Source organism: Microtus ochrogaster, linkage group LG10 (assembly GCF_000317375.1).
Source record: "Microtus ochrogaster isolate Prairie Vole_2 linkage group LG10, MicOch1.0, whole genome shotgun sequence".
NCBI lineage: Eukaryota > Metazoa > Chordata > Mammalia > Rodentia > Cricetidae > Microtus > Microtus ochrogaster.
The window spans coordinates 8900949-8913285 of NC_022035.1; the positions used below are offsets into that span (position 1 = coordinate 8900949).

The window sequence follows — 12337 nt, forward strand, 5'->3', positions numbered from 1 at the left end:
CAGTAAAGGGGAGGGGGTGGGGGATGAGAACATGAGAGAATAGGACGGTTGAGGGGGGAAAAGGATGGAGAGGGAGAGCAACGAAAGAGAGATCTTGATAGAGAGAAACCTGGTGCTAGGGATATTCCTAAGAATTCACAAGGACGACCATAGTTAAGACTCCTAGCAATAGTGGAGTCTTCCCCCGTAATCAGATTGCTGAACACCCCAAACTATCATCATAAGAGCCTCCATCCAGTAATTCACAGAACCAGATGCAGAGATCCACAGCCAAGTACCAGGTTGAGTTCCAGGAATGCAATGGAAGAGAGGGAGGAGGGAATATATGAGCAAGGGTGATAAAGATCATAATGGAGAAATCTACAGAGACAGCTGAGCCAAGCTCATGGAAGCTCATAAATGCTAGGCGGACAGCTGTGGAGCCTCTGTGGGACTGTATTTGGCCCTCCATATGTGGGAGACATTGGTAAAGCTTGACATATCTGAGGAACCCCTGGCAGTAGGACCAGGATCTATCCCTGGTACATGAGTTAGCTTGTTGGAGCCCATTGCCCTGTAGAAGGATGCCATGCCTTAATGAGGGGAGGCGGTCGGACTTGGTCCTGTTCCAATTTAATGTGCCAGACTTTGTTGACTCCTCATGGGATCCCTTACCTGTTGAGAAGAGTGGATATGGGGTGGGCTGGAGGGGAGGCAAGGATTTGGGGTGGGAAGAGTGTTGGAAGAGAGAACTGCAGTTGGAATGTAAAATAAAGAAAAATAATAAAAGAAAAAAGGTAACTTCAAGTTCTTGTCCCACAGCTTTCAGTTTTCTTTACACATCTACTTTTTTTTTTAAAATCTAACTTTCTTTTCCCTTTATTACAGTGTCAAGTTACCAGCTATGACACATCTGCATTCACTCCACCTTTATGTTTGCCAACTGTCATTACACGTATCTGTTCAATATCCATTTCTCTTGATCCCCGTCTTAAGAGCAGGTGTTGGATCTATTGCATTTTATGTGGGATATTAAGCTATCATATAAAATGAGTAGTTTTTCTAGGGCCAGAGTTGTGCTTTTCTCACAGAACAGTTCTTGGCCATGTCGCCTCAGTTTTTCATATTTCAGATCTGCAATAATGCTAGTTAAATTTAGAATTTTAGCAGTTTAAGTTGTTTTTGCTACAGTTCTGAAAGCAACTGTGAAGTCATATTTAGAATTAAAAGATCATCTGCTCTGTGTCCTTACTGTAGCTTTCCCATCCTGACCCAGGTGTCCTTAATGGCTTGACCTCGTTCCTGTAATGTTCTCTAGGGCCACCATGTTTGAGGCACGTCTGGTCCAGGGCTCCATCGTGAAGAATGTGCTGGAAGCACTCAGGGACCTCATCAAGGAGGCCTGCTGGGACATGAGCTCAGTGGTGTGAACCTGCAGAGCATGGAACTTTCTCGCATCTCGCCCTGTGCTCCAAGGACTTTCTCAAGTACCACTGCAACCACATCCTGGCCGTGTGCCTGAACCTTGTCAGCATACCAAAATACTAAAATGTGTGGATAATAAAGACATCATTACATTAAGGGATGAAGATAATAGGGGTACCTTAGTGCTAAGATTTGAATCACCAAATCTAGAGAAAGTTTCAGATAATGGTATGAAGTTAATGAATTGAACAACTTGGCATCCCAAGTTGTGTAATCCAGCTATGTGTAGAAGACCTTCCAGTGAATTTGCACCTATATGCTGATACTTTAGCCATTTTGGAGATACTGTTTGTTGTAATAACCTGTGAGAAGGGCAGGATGAAGTTTTCTGCAAGGGGTGAGGGTAAAAATGGAAACATTAAATTGTCATAAACAAGTAATGTTTGTAGAAAGCTGTATCCATGGAGGTGAGGGAGTCAGTTCAGCTAACTTTTGCTCAGAGGTACCTGGAATTTTTTTTTACCAAAGTCACTATACTGTCTTCTACAGTAATACTGAGTGGCTGCAGATGTACCCCTTGTTGTGAAGTGTCAAATTGCTAATGTGGGACACTTCAAATGATATTTGGGTCTCACGATAGACGACGACAAAGGATTTTAGGCATTGATAGACTCTGCCAAAAGAAGGCCTTTGGGAACTGCTTTCGAGATGCCAGAAATGTTGATTACCGAGTCTGTACCTTATTACAGATGCATATATCTTCTCTAAATAACCCAGTTTTTCTTTCCATGCTCTACAACGAACAAACAAATTCCAAAGTAACAACTGATTTTAACATAGTCTGCCTTAGAAATGCTAGTGATTTTTATAACAAGAGTCTTGAAGCTAGATGCAGTTTTAATAAATGTTTTTCAATTTAATTGAATTTTGAAATTTAAACAATAAAATTTATATAAAAGGGGGACCTGTAGGGCCTGGGTCTGCCCTTGTTTCTGGGGTGCATCTCGAGGACAGTTTCTGGTCAGCTAACTAAGCACCCAGTTTGTTCCTGCGCTCTCCCTGCCCCGCCTGGTGATTAGCTACAGAGCATTGACTCCATTGTTAATATGGTAATTTCCCACCTGCCTGGGCGGAGATCCTTGTGCAGCAGTTAGGTACATAAGGATTTCCTCAAGTCTGAATAAATGGCATTCGGCTGATCTCCTTTTGAAAAAGTTAATTAATTAGTTAATTAATATTCCCACCATAACTTAATTGGTTAATGGGAAATGAAGTTGATTTGTCCCCACTTCCGTCTACTATTCATGTTTACTGTAGGTGGATGTTTCTGTCCCACCAACTAGTTTCAAATAACCTCTCAGAGACTTAATATTAATTATAAATGCTTGGCTGATGGCTCAGGTTTATTACTAGCCAACTCTTACATTTTAAATGAACCCATATTGCTTTTCTATCCTCTGCCACGTGGCGGGGGGGGGGTACCTTCTTTCAACAAGGCACCTTCATCTTGCTTCTGAGTCTCTGGTGACTTTCAAGACCCCTCCCTTCCTCCTCCCAGTGTCCTCTGTGTTCCACCTCTAGCCACTGCTTAGCTACTGGCCAGTCAGTTTTTTTTTTTTATTAAACCAATCAGAAGCACCACGGCAAAGCCACATCTTCACAGTGTACAAAAAGATTATTCCATAACAATTGATATCTTAATTTCATTGACTTATCAGTTTTTTCATTGTGTTTATGAAACTAAATTATTAGAACACTTTTAATGAGTCCCATCCACAAAGTTATAAAAATAACACAACAGTTAATTTCATTGCAGTACTATTGGTCAAATTTATTTAGAGCTTTCTGTATTCTAGACAGTGTCCTAAGTGCTTATATATACTTATTCCGTTGATCTAGTCCTACAGGGCCTGCCATTGCCATGTGTGATGTAGAAATGTTAAGTAATTTCTTCAGTCATGTCTTTAATGAGAGAAAGAATTGTATTTTAATCTTGGTAGTTTGGCCCTGAGTAACTTCGACATATCTGTGAACTTCAAATATTCTTTTTATCTCCTTCCACTGCAGAACACAAGGTATCATCCCCCTTCATTAGAATATAGTAGATGGAGAATAATATTTCTCAACAGTAGCATTAATTAAGGTATAAAAATTGGGATATAAATAGAAAGTTTTGCAAGGGAAATGAAAATGCTCTCCAAAACAACCGGACAGTTCTCTTCTGAGTCATCTGTATTCGGGTTTTTAAGAGCTACCGCCTAGGACAAGACTTTCATTGTTTGCTTTGGAGAGGTGGTTATGTATTGCTTTCCTTGAGGACTGCTTCCTATGTGTCCCCATGATCTACAGCACTGGGAAACCAAGATGAAACCTCTAAGAAATGTCATACCTTTACTTAGCTGGTGTCCTTTGCCATTTTGGGTGTTTCTTTATCTCATGCTTTCCTGCTAGAATTTCTTTTTTTTTTCTTTCTTTTTTTTTAAATTTATTTATTTATTAAAGATTTCTGTCTCTTCCCCACCACCGCCTCCCATTTCCCTCCCCCTCCCCCAATTAAGTCCCACCCCCCTCCTCAGCCCGAAAAGCAATCAGGGTTCCCTGTCCTGTGGGAAGTCCAAGGAACCCCCACCTCCATCCAGGTCTAGTAAGTTGAGCATCCAAGCTGCCTAGGCTCCCACAAAGCCAGTGCGTTTTCCTGCTAGAATTTCATAGTCATGGTTTTATAGTGCAATGCTATCTGTTTGTGCCAACGTGCTTTGTCTATAAGACACACAAAAGGTAACGTAGGTATCCACAGGCCTGAGGAACCTCTATGTTCTAGACAACCCCCTCTCCATCTCTCCCCACCATTCTCCCTCTCTTATGCTCTTGTTCTCTCTAGGTCTGACCTTTTTCTCTCTGTCTTTTTAAATCTCTCTTCAACTACTCGCTAACCCATATACTTGACTTCAATCTTTTTATCTTGAAAAATATAATTTAAGTATTTTTCCAGTACATCATGGCAATATTAATGAAAATCATAATTAACTGAAATTATCACTTTGTAACCAGCACAAGTATTTTTACATTATTAAGTAGAATATTGGAGCCCAAAGAAAGTCTTTGTTTTACCCTAAATGTATGTACCCCCATTGAATGGTGTAAGTTATAAGTATATTAAAATGAACTCCAAAAAAGGGAACCAAATATAAATTAAACAAACAAACAAATAAAATCATAAAAGAAACAGGTATTTTCCTGAAGACTTTGTAAGGATTGGGAAAAGAGTACTCAGATTGCAAGATTCTTTTTTTGTTTGTCTGTTCCATTTGTTTTTGTTATTATTTTTGTTTTGTGCCTTTGTTTTGTTTTACTTTTATTTTAAATTTGGTTTTGTTTAGAGGGGGCATAGGGATGAGGCAAGGGGGATAGGGAGATAAGTGGGATAGGAATACGTGATGTGGAATTCACAAAACATCAATAAAATAAAATAACCAGCCATCTGATATTTGTCAGGTATGGCTCCCTATAGTGTAATTTCATCCTTTCCACTGAAGATTTCACAGGTGACAAAATACATTTACATGCTTCAGTGGGCTGTTTCTGCAAACTTGCTCTGGGTAGGAACTGAGGGTTTTGCGCATAGGTTACTAGAGGTAGTGGGGAGCCTTTAGGGGAAAGACTTAGATTTAAAAAGAGAACACCTAACCCATGCTTGTTCTGGCCATTATGTATAACTGAGCTATAGTACATCCATGTCCTCTTATCCATGGAGGACCGTTGTCAAGAACCCTATGGAAGTTGAAAGTGCAGCTACTAAGATCCCTAAGTGTACTGTGGTTTTCCCTGGCAGACTAACATGATCACCTGAACAGCAATGCTTCACCTTGGCCAGATGAAGAGGAGTTTCCAAAAGACAGGAAACGTCTGGATTTTATTTCTAGAATGTTTCTCTTAGTAATTTAAGAAGGTGATTGGTTGTGGGTTACTGAACCATAAGAAAGCAAACTGTGCAGACTAATATTTCAGAATTTGAAGTAAAAGAGAAGGAAGGAAAGAAGAAAAAGTGGAAAAGTTAGTTTATTTTTTTCTGAGTACTTTGTAGAAAGCAAAGACCACAGAAGCACAACCTTTCTTTATGGCTGCCATTTTCCTCTCCCTCCCCTCCTTCTGCTCCCTCTACCTCCCCCATCCCATCTCCCATTTACTCCTCAGAGAGGGTAAGTCAACAAAGTCTAGCACATTGCTTTGAGACAGGACTAAGGTCCTCCCAGTATATCTAGGCTGAACAAGGTATATCTCCCAAGAGAATAGGTTCCAAAAAGCCAGTACAAGCAGTAGGGATAAATGCTGGTCTCACTGCCAGTGGTCCCAAAGTCTGCCCCAGCCAAACAACTGTCACCCACATTCAGAGGACCTAGTTTGGTCCTATGCCGGCTCCCTTGCTGTCAGGCCGGCTTTGGTGAGCTCCCATTAGCTTAGGTAATTTGTTTCAGTGGTTGTCCCATTATGGTCTTGACCTCTTTGCTCTTATTCTCACTCCTCCCTCTCTTTGACTGGACTTTGGGAACTTAGCTCCATGCCCCACTGTGATTCTCTGCATCTGCTTCCATCAGTTGCTGGATGTAGGTTCTATGATGACATTTGAGATAGTCAATCTGAATACAAATTGCCGTTTCTTATTCAAAGGCTCTCTTAAGGTAGCTCCTAGAATCATAGCTCTTCATCTCTGCACTAAACAGTTCTCTTTTCCTTCCTTTAGCCATGATAATTCAATTGGGATGTTATCAGGACACACAGAAAACTGAAACCTATATGTAATGGATAATATTCTACTTTTTCAATCTTGTATTCCGAAGACAAATGTGATCTGCAGGTTTTGTGTGTTTGTGTGTAAACTTAAGGAACATAACAACTGAAGTACAGAATATGAAATAAAATAAAATCAAGGATTGTTTAATTTTGTCCCGAGCCCAGTTTGGGAATTTTCATTACATTTCTGGTTAGTTCACCCTTTCTATCACTTACCTCACTCTCTCATTTAAATGCATATATTTATAGATTCTTTAAATATTATTCTATCTTCCGAGATTCATCTTTTTTCCTACCTTATATAGCCCAACAGGTCACAAATCTGAGATTTTTTTTTTTCTGTGAGTATGGAGGTGTTGTTAATCCCAAAGATGGGAGGAGAAAGAACACTGACCCATCATCATGGCTAAATTAATTAAAGCAAGCAAATAATTAAGCATTTTTAAAAATTCTTGTGCATCAGCTGCTTCATCCTTAGGCAGGGTTTGAGAGGTCAGTGTTGGATGTGATGAAGATACTGGTTTTATAACTCAGGGGTAGGGGGTTTCCAAATGGGAGACTGGGTGGGCAAAATAGGCAGGGTTACAGGGGCCTAACGTAAACATAACAATTACTCCTAACAATTTCATGAAACAAAGACATGGTTGCAAGGTGGGCATAACTAGGTAGTCATAGCAACAGGAAATCATAACAAGGTGGCCATAGGTGGCCGTATAACCTTTTGAAACAAAAGTAGAGTTTCAAAATTGTTATAAACAATTTTTTGAAATAGTGCTGTGATTGACATTCCTGAACCATGCAGTACAGAACCATTTGTAGTTAAGGTTACAGTTGGGCATGATCTGTGTTTGAGGAACATGTTTAATCATAAAATGAATGAATCTAGTTAATCTTTACTAAGATAGTGTTTAAGTTTAAGATGGAGGCAGGCTGGTTGTTCATCAGCACCACTCCCTTGTCATGTGTCCCTGTTAAAACCTTAATAGGATCTTAAACTTCTCTATTTTGAGGGATACAAAATTTTTAATGCATCCAAAGATGCATTGGTCACCATAAACTGTACATGTTTGGTTAGTGTAGACGGAACATAAAGGGAGCATTTGCATTATAGCTTCTCACTCAAGAGGAGACATTAGGCAAGGAAGCCTAGGCTGCTGATTAACAAAAGTACTTATCTGGAGTCTATTTGTTCTTGAGAAGTGGGTGCAAGTTTAGGATTCTTTTTCCCCATTCCTTGAAGTTTCCATAACCATTGTTTGTAATGTGTATAGAAATCCATAATGTAGAAAAAGCAGCTCTCAGGTGTGTATGAAAGAGCTGGAGTATGTCTTTGAGTCACAGCAATAGCTACGACTTTGAGTTTAAAAGTATGAATTTTTTTTTATCTAGAGAACTTGATATATAAAGTGGACAGAGGTATTTTCAACATGATGAGAAACATCTATAAGTCTATATCTAGAAGACAACCGGAGGAAATTTTGTCTTGAGCTTATGACTGATAAGAGTAGTCAGTGCTTTACCAGTTTTTCAGAACTCCAATGTTTATTATTAAAACTTTGAACTTTTGAAATCTTTAGTATAACAATAGCATAGAGCACCTTGTACTTATAAACTTTAAGTCACTTTCTTGTATTTTCATAATTTATTTAGACTTTTTATATCCTCAGCTGTTTATAATTTAAAATATTCTTAGACCTTTGCAATTTATATAAACCTAAAACTTTTTTATTCAATTATTTATCATTAGATATACATAAGAGATTGATTACTAAGAGCAGTCTTTGCAAAGCAAGTGTTTTAAATGTAAAAGTTACAGCTGAAACCTGCTTTTCCTGATATAAAGCAAACCAATCCAAACCAGTCCTCAAGTTTTCCTTTTTTTTTTTTTTTTAATAAGATGACTAAATATCTAGAAAAGTAAGGCCTGACATGATTGCCAGTCCTGGAACTTGCAGCATAGAACCATTTGTAGTGAAGATTACAGGTGAGAAATAGAGGTTTATCCATAGGCAGAATGAAGCTATTTTGTCTTTACTAACATGGCTTTTAAGTCTAAGGTGAAAGCAGGCTGGTTCTTCAGTGTTTCCATTCAAGTGGAATAAGTGCCGATAGGAGGAGGGGAATTTGATTTATGAATTACTAGAGCATGGTTTTCCTCTAAGTCACAAATTACTTGGAGGGGGCAGCACTAATTTGGCAAAATCATTAGAAATTTTGACAAGTAATTGTTTTCAATTATAGAAGCTATAGGTGGCCATTGCCATCTGGCTTTGAACTCATAATTTTTTGATCTCACCCTCCTAAGTGATATCATTAAATGCATGTACCATGACACATAGATAAATAATGGCAATGAAGACAGAATTTAAAGCAGAAAACATAGGATGAAATATGGGCAAATACCTTCTTTTCCAGGTCACCAATAATTTTGTAGCAGCAAGCCACCACTAGCAAATCAAAGTATGCTGTTTTTATATATTCTTATCCACATGGCTAACTGCCTCTACACAGTCTTCACAGTTAATTTTTCGAGCATTCTCATGGCCTGACTTGTACCAAACATAGGTTAGATTTACATGGGAGCTTGGAATATAATACTTAACGAAAATAATGAGTTCGTGAAAAAGAAACTTTTCTCTCATATTATGATAGAGAAGCCAAGCTATTGAACTTTATATATTTCAACCTACATGATAGTTTACCATCTGAAGGTTGTATTGTCTGAAAAGATAATTTTGGTTAATTAATAATTTATAATTTCCTTGCTCATTTGAGTTTCATTTTAAGCTTGTGGTGCTCTCTCGTGTCCCTTTCCGTGTACTCTGTTTATATGCAGATACAATGGAAAGATGAAAAGGAACAATAACACTGAAAGTCCAAGGTTCAAACCAAACAAAAAAAGCCCCAAAAGTTAGAAAAGTTTCTATCCTTCTGCATTTATCAATGACTATTTTACATCTCACTTTCCTTATCTATGTCAGGGATAAATTTGGTGTAAGTTTGCTTGTGGAAATATATTTTATAACAAGCCAGTATATCTTGAAACTATAATCATTTTTCCCCAGTTACCTTCTTTCCAAGTGGAATAATTCAGGTAATTTTCATGCGAATTTACTGTTATTCTAATAATTGTTAAGATGTTTCAAACATAATCAGTTATGGACCTTTTAATATTGAATTTTCCATTGGGCAGTGTCAGAGGCTGTCTAAAAATACAGCATATGACAATTGATAATTCAGATGTTAACCCACAAGGGGAGTGACTGACGGAGGTTAATCCTGTCTAGGCAAGACCTTCCGGAACATTGGCTCTGGAAACTGTTGTTCACATTTGCCAAAGCAGCTTGGTGTTTCCCCATTGTAGTGTGTGATCTCATGCGATGTGTATATGTAATCTCATGATTACAACTCAATTTTATGGACACAAATATCTGTGGGTGGTCAGGAAGATGACTTTTCCTTTATCTATATAATTTTGATATATAGAAAACATACTAGGGCATGCTTCATAACTAGATCTATTTGTCCCATGAGGACTGTAAACACTTAAAATCCTTCTAGCCTGCTTTGTTCCCTTTGCTCAGACTAACTGCACACAGTTAGCTCATTTTTACCTTAGAGCAAGTTCAAACCAAAGGCTTTTGTAATAGGTCATATGTTTAAAATTTTATAGCTATGCGCAAGGTCAGAGTTACAGATGTCCAACCAAGGTTTCTATACAAGCATCCTAAGAAAGGCATGCTAATTCTTCATTTGTCAGTCAGCTGACAATAGACCAATGTCTTAAGATTAGTCACCGGGTACTGTGTCTACCCCCAGTATGGTCACAGTCTTACACCTGAAGACGTGAAACCCTTAAGCTTTGTGTTGACAGAGTAAATGGTTCAACTCCTTATCTGATTTACCCTAGGAATGTGCTTTTGACCAAGAAGAAGTAACTCTTGTAATTTTTATTATTACTCTAAGTCTCCTGGAGGAAAGAAAGTTTGGAGGCCAGGAAAAGAAGAAACTGGGAGGAAAAATTAGAGTTAGGACAGTAGAATTAGATTAGAGACAGAACAATAAAGAAACTGACTCGGAAAACACGGAGTGAGAGAGTTGGTTCTTTTACCCTCAGATAACCTAAGAAAACATTCCTTCTGCTTGCTGTGGTGTTCTGTCTCAACCCTGAAGAGAGCTTTGGGGCTGGACCCCAAAGGACTTCAATAAGACAGTTGCTGGGTTTTTTATTTATGCCATAATTTTAAGTTGCTGTTTTTTTTTTTTAAATTTTCACTTGAATTGTGTTGATTATATAGTAGTTCAACACTTCAGATGGTATTTTAAAAGTCAAGGAGTGAGAAAAAAAACAATGAAAATCAGACACTGCAATAGAATATACAATTGTGAAAATATCTGTACACATTCTGGGAATGTTTAAGGATCTTAACATAAGTTAAACACAAAATAATGTTATCTGAACAAGGAAAATTAGGCAACTTTGGAAATGACATGTCAACTTTATTCATATTTTATTTGAAAGGGTTAAAGGTGCAATCTAATTTTATGATGGAGAATGGAAGTCTCTTCCAGGACAGCCCTGCATATTAATCTTAGAGCTCTGTGAACTGTGCTGCAACTTGAGGAAGACAACCTTCTACAAGAGAAGAATTTCTCCCTTCAGGAGAAAAATGTAACACAAAATGGGAAACAAGTTTTCCCCCAGAGGGCGGTGGTGGCACACGCCTTTAATCCTAGCATCTGGGAAGCAGAGGTAGGCAGGTCTCTATGTGTTTGAGGCCACCTTGATCTACAGAGCAAGTTCCAGGACAGTCTTCAAAGCTGCACAGAGAAACCCTGTCTCAAAAAACCAAAAAACCAACCAATCAACCAAACAACAAAACAAACAAAAACAAAAAGGAAGAACAAATGCTTTGCCTGTGAGTCCTGGCTCTTATATAAAATCTTATACAGCAATTCTGTAGCATGATCCTCCTGCCACACTGTACTGCTTGGCACTTCCCTTAGGGCATCCTTCATCTATGTAAATTGCAGGTGGAAAATGTTACATGATTATCTCTGACAAGTCTCTCTCTATTCTAGAACAAGCATTAGTTTATCTCACTCTCTTCCAGTAGGCTGGCTGCTATCGACATTATTGGTGTTATGTAACGTTGCTTCCCTCTTTAGGTAATTTATTAGTATTTTCACCATAGGTCAGGAAGACTGCATGGAGGCTTGCTGAAGAACGCTCGTATCACCAGGCACAGTATTCTGTGTACAATTTGCATTTAGTAGGTAGGTAGTATTTATTTGGTTATTTGATTTAATTTCTAGGGATTGAACCAAGGCATCTTGTGTACTGTGCATGCCAGGCAAGCTGTCTGCTGCAGAGCATCCTCTCTCACATCTTTCCCTTGGAAGTACTCTGGACTCAGACCTTGAGCCTGACATCTACGTGACTCAGACACTCGAGTCGCTGGAATGATAAACCTGATCCATCAGCCTTGCTATTAAGCCCAGAACTGGAAACTGCAAGAGCAAGATTAAAGAACAAAGCTAGCTCTCAAGTGTAGCTGAGCAGGCAGCTGGTGATTTGGAATGATTGAAAAGAATGGAAAACTCTGCTTAGTTCTTTAATGAATCAGTACTTAAGAGTAAACTACTTAGATTTTTACCTTAGTTTGATGCATATCTGATGACTGACTTTTAAATAGTATTGTAAAATGGAAATTATTCAGAGACTACACCATTACCAGCCTTTGTATGTAATGTAAAGAAGAAGAGAAAAAAAAAACCCAACAAAACCATTACTTTTGGTTTATAGGTTTTGCTTGTTGTTACATTTTTTGGTTTTTAAGACAGGGTTTCTCTGTAGCTTTAAAGCCTTTCCTGGAACTAGCTCTTATAGACCAGGCTGGCCTCAAACTCACAGAGATCTAACTGCCTCTGCCTCCCAAGTGCTGGGATTAAAGGCATGTGCCAACACCTCCTGGCCAAAAATCATTCTTCTAAATTGCTTTTTGCTGAGTGTTCCAGAAATGGATAATCATGGCTGCTGTCGGGGCGGGGGCTTGAGAGGAAATGCGGCTTCCTCATCTTGATATTCATATTCTCTCTCTCTCTCTCTCTCTCTCTCTCTCTCTCTCTCTCTCTCTCTCTC

General features: G+C 38.6%; 1 pseudogene; it reads left to right on the forward strand.

Annotated features, from left to right (window-relative positions):
- Nucleotides 1-1304: 1304 nt before the first annotated feature.
- LOC101982522 lies at nt 1305-2064 on the forward strand (annotated as a pseudogene).
- The last annotated feature ends 10273 nt before the right edge of the window (nt 2065-12337 follow it).